General features: G+C 37.8%; 1 pseudogene; it reads left to right on the forward strand.

Moving 5' to 3' along the window:
• Positions 1–4,383: 4,383 nt before the first annotated feature.
• On the forward strand, positions 4,384–5,155 carry LOC141523005 (phosphoglycerate mutase 1-like; annotated as a pseudogene).
• The last annotated feature ends 368 nt before the right edge of the window (positions 5,156–5,523 follow it).

Consider the following 5,523-nt stretch of genomic DNA (forward strand, 5'->3'; position numbering starts at 1 on the left):
CACATATATATATATATATATATATATATATATATATATATATATATATATATGAATACACAAAACCACACATATTCTTTTGGCTCAGGATGTATATATGTGTCTATTTTATATTTTTTAGTCATTAATCACTTCTATAACTTTGAAAGAAAAGAACTGGGGCGGCTAGGTGGCACAGTGAATAGAGCACCGGCCCTGGAGTCAGGAGTAGCTGAGTTCAAATCCGGCCTCAGACACTTAATAATGACCTGGCTGTGTGGCCTTGGGCAAGCCACTTAACCCCATTGCCTTGCAAAAAAAAGAAAGAAAGAAAGAAAAAGAACTTTCTGTCTTTCTGTGCCTACTTTCTTTTGACAAATGAAAGATAATTCTTCATCTTACAGTGGTTGCTATTCTGGTCACATGACTTGGTTATGAGTTTTGACTTTCTAACTCAACAATATTTGCTTAAAATTAGCAACTTCATTTATTCCTTTACCAAACTATCTTTAAATTCAAATTTTAAGTCTTCTAATTGGTCTGCCTGATTCAAATGTTTCTTCATTCCAACTGATCTCCTATTATCCATAAGAGTAACTCTGATCCCATCATTTCTTCAGTTGATAAATTCCAGTGTTTTTCTCATTGCTTCTAGGATGAAATGTATTTAACTCAGTTTAACTTTTACAGCCCTTCACAATTTTACTTCAGCTTGCCCATCGAAACTCATTATGCTTTGCTCTCTTTCCTACTCTCAATGGTCCAACAAAATTGACTCTTTTATTATCTTCCATGCATCGTTCTTTATCTTCCATATTTTTTCAGGAGTTGTGCACTGATCCCTGCCTCTGCCCTCAATTTCTTCTCTCTCCATGATTGCAGTATACTTCCTCTTCTTTTCCATCTTGCACAAGCCATTACTGCCATCAAGATTTTGCTGAAGTGCCAATTTCTAGAGGTAGCCTTTCCTTCTCTCCCGTAGATATTTACTATTTTATATGAATACCATATTTATTTATGTATATCTATATCTACAAATATCTATATATCTAAATCTATCTATATCTATATCTATAGTTATCTATCATCTATCTATACACACACATACATATATATGTGTGTGTGTGTGTGTGTGTAAGTAGACATTTGTCCCCTGGATAGAATATTCTCTAGATTATGACTGCTCTGTATATGTCTTATTTAGGGCTATTATATACATACATACATATATATATATATATATATATTTATACACATAGTTATATATTTACTATCTTTATTGTTATAATGGAAACTCTCTGGGGTCAGGGGTGGCTTCATTTTTTTTTCTTTTTTTCACCAAACACATGATGTCACCTGGTATATAGTTTAGGCAGCTCATTAATCAATTAGGTAGCTTATTAATCAATTACTCATATAAGTATATATTTATGTATATGTATATACATGTGCATATGTTCATGTATTTATTTTTTCTGGTACACATTGCTTTAATATTCCATAAACTTACTGATTATCCAAATGGTGGATTTGACTGATAAAAAGTGACAAATGATTCTTTATATTTCATCTTTTTGATTCTCTCAGGAGTGTTGTGAATATAGAGTGATTTTTTTCTTTCTTTAATTCATTTTTCTCTTTTTTTATCAAATTGCACATGAATATTTTTAAGTTACAAATTTCCCTCTACCCTCCCTTCCCAACCCCCTCCCTTCAGCATCAAACAGTTGTGTTAGCATTGCATATACATATATTTCATAAACATGTTTGCAGATTAGTCATTTTTGGTATGAGGAATTAGGATTAAGGGATATAAAAGATACTTTTTATAAAATGTTCATCAGATTCTGAAGGGGTTTTTTATTTGTTTCTGTTTTGTTTTGTTTTTCTTTTCTGGATGAGGACAATATTATCCAGAGCCACTCTAATATGGTTGTCCTAGCTCTCTGAACTGCTGAGAAGAGCTGCTTCCCTCAAGGTTGTTCATTTCATAATGTTATTGTTAATGTGTACATTGTTATCTTAGTTCTGCTCCCTTCACTCAGCATCAGATTTTGTAGCTCATTCAGTCTTCTCTAGAGTTCCACTGTTTATGTTTTCTTGTAGAACAATAATATTCCATAGTTTTCAAGTACCAAAACTTGTTTAGCCATTCCCCAGTTGATGGGCATTCCCTCAGTTCCAATTCTTCGTCACTTCAAAAGGAACTACTAAGAATATTTTAGAATATGTGGGACTAGGGGTGGCATAGTGGCGTAGTGGATAAAGCACCGGCCTTGGAGTCAGGAGTACCTGGGTTCAAATCCGGTCTCAGACACTTAATAATTACCTAGCTGTGTGGCCCTGGGCAAGCCACTTAACCCCGTTTGCCTTGCAAAAACATAAAAAAAAGAATATGTGTGACTTTTCCAATTTTTTATAATTTCTTCTAGATATAGAACTAGAATTGAAATCGCTGAGTCAAAGGGAATGAACATTTTTATTGATCTTTGGGCAGAGTTCCATATTGCTCTCCAGAATTGTGGGATCCGTTCACAACCCCACCAATGTTCCCATGTCCCCACAACCTCTCCAAAATTGAACATTTTCCCTTTTTCTCATCTCGACCAATCTGATAGATGTGAAATGATACCTTTTAAATTTACAATTCTCTAATAAATAAAGATTTTGAGTATTTTTTCATATGATTATATATAGCTTTTTTTTTTTTAGATTTTTGCAAGGCAAACGGGGTTAAGTGGCTTGCCCAGGGCCACACGGCTAGGTAATTATTAAGTGTCTGAGACCGGATTTGAACCCAGGTACTCCTGACTCCAAGGACAGTGCTTTATCCACTACGCCACCTAGCCGCCCCTATATATGGCTTTAATTTCTTCATTTGAAGAACTGTCAGGCAGCTAGGTGGCGCAGTGGATAGAGCACCAACTTTGGAGTCAGGAGTACCTGGGTTCAAATCCGACCTCAGACACTTAATAATTACCTAGCCGTGTGGCCTTGGGCAAGCCACTTAATCCCATTGCCTTGAAAACTCCCCCCCCCCCAAAAAAAAAAGAAAAAAGAAAACGGTCTATTCATATTCTTTGACCATTTTCCAATTGGAAAATGACTTGAAACTTTTTAAATTTGATTCATTTCTCTACATATTTCAGAAATGAGACCTTTATCACAACTCCTAGTTGTAAAGATTGTTTCCCACTTTTCTGCTTTCCTTCTAATTTTGGCAGCATTGATTTTATTAGTGAAATTAATATGACAATATTAATTTAGTATAGTCATAACAATTGCAATTTATAATGTACTCTAATTCTTACTTGGTCATAAATTTATTCCCTTTCCATAGATCTGATGGATAGAGTATCTATGGTGTTGCACTTTATGTCTAAATTCTGTACCCATTTTGGCTTTTCTTTATGGTATAAGGTGTGAGAGATGTGGGTCTATGCCTAGTTTTTGCCACACTGTTTTCCATTTTCCCAAGAATTGGAAATAGTGAGTTCTTATCTCAGAAGCTGATATCTTTGGGTTTTTCAAACAGTAGATTGCTATAAAAACTTACTGTGGTGTCTTTTAAACCTATCTTGATCCACTGATCTATTACTCTATTTCTCAATCAGTACAGGAAGTTTTGATGACTGCTGCTTTATAGTATAGTTTTAGATTCTGGTGAAGCTAATCCATCTTCCTTTACATTTTTTCTTCAGTTTCTTTGCTATTCTTGACCTTTTGTTGCCCCAGATGAATTTTGTTACTATTTTTTCTACCTCATTAAAATAATTATTTGGTAATTTGATTGGTATGTTGCTGAATAAGTAATCTAATTTGGGTAAAATTGCTATTTTTATTATTTAGCTCAACCTAAACATAAGCAATTGACATTTTTCCAGTCATTTAGATTTCACTTTATTTGAATGAAAAGTCCTTTATAATTGTATCAAACAGTTTCTGGGTGTGTCTTGGAAGACAGACTCCAAGTTTTAATGTTGTCTAGAGCTACTTTAAATGGAATTTTTTCTTTCTATCTGTTGCTGTTGGACTTTGTTGTTCATATATAGAAATGTTGATGATTTATGTGGGTTTCTTTTATATCCTGCCACTTTGCTGAATTTGTTAATTGGTTCATGGAGATTTTTAGATGATTTTCTAGGATTCTCTAAGTATACCATCATATCATTTGCAAAGAGAGAAAGCTTTGCTTCTGCATTGTCGATTCTGATTACTTCAATTTCTTTTTCTTCTCTTTAATACTAAGTGATTCTTTGATCCTGTTTAAAACATTAAAAAACTTTCCTAGAGATCCCAAAACACAGACCAAAGAAAGGTTTCAGATCATTGGGACAATGTTCTAAAATAAATTGAGGTGCCCACCCACCTGCCCGCCTGCCGGTGTCTGTCCTCTGCCCCGCTATGGCCGCCTCCAAGCTGGTGCTGATCAGGCATGGACAGAGCACCTGGCACCTGGAGAACCACTTCAGCAGCTGGCACGATGGGGACCTGAGCCCCGCCTGGCACGTGGAGGCCAAGTGCAGAGGCCAGGTGCTGTGAGATGCTGGTGATGAATTTGATATCTGCTTCACCTCTGTCCAGAAGAGAGCAATTCGTACCCTTTGGACAATACTAGATGCCATTGACCAGATGTGGGTGCTGGTTGTGAGGACTTGGCCCCTCAATGAGCAGCGCTATGGGGGTCTGACAGGCCTCAACAAAGCAGAGATAGTGGCTAAGCATGGTGAGGCCCAGGTGAGGATCTGGCAGTGGTCCTTCGACATCCCTCCACCTCCAATGGAGCCTGACCACCCCTTCTACAGCAACATCAGCAAGGACCATCGCTTGGCAGATCTTACTGAGGCTCAGCTGCCCTCCTGGGAGAGCTTGAAAGACACCATTGCTCGTGCTCTACCCTTCTGGAAAGAGGAACTCGTCCCTCAGATCAAGGAAGGAAAAACGGGTTCTGATTGCAGCCCATGGCAATAGTCTTTGAGGGATTATCAAGCATCTTGAGAGTCTGTCTGAAGAAGCAATCATGCAGCTGAATCTGCCCACTGGTATTCCCATCGTGTATAAGTTAGACAAGAATCTGAAACCCATCAAATCAATGCAGTTCCTTGGAGATGAAGAGACCAAGACCGTTCACAAAGCACTGGAGGCTGTGGCAGCCCAGGGCAAGGCCAAAAAATGAAAGTAGGCTGTCAGTATAGCAGTAGCCAGGTCCTTCCCTTCTCACTTTCTCCACCACTCGTCTCTCTCCTGCCTGTTCCACACACTGACCATCTCTTTAGGGATCACAACACATTGCTGCAGGTGGGGGACTGATAGTTCCTTTTCTCATTTTCTTCCTCCCTATTTCAGACCAATTCCTTTCTCTCCTGTTGTCCCTCCCTTCAACCACTTTAGTCAAAATACCTCCTGGGTCATTTGGCTCATTAAGGACCTGGTTAGGGATGGGGACCTAGTAAGAAATGACCAGTGTGGGGAGTTGAAAGAAGCAATTGTTCCAGTTATTTCTATGAGCCAATTGTGCCAGTAGGGCAGCCCTCTTGGGCTGTT

Source organism: Macrotis lagotis, chromosome 4, assembly GCF_037893015.1.
Source record: "Macrotis lagotis isolate mMagLag1 chromosome 4, bilby.v1.9.chrom.fasta, whole genome shotgun sequence".
NCBI classification, from domain to species: domain Eukaryota; kingdom Metazoa; phylum Chordata; class Mammalia; order Peramelemorphia; family Peramelidae; genus Macrotis; species Macrotis lagotis.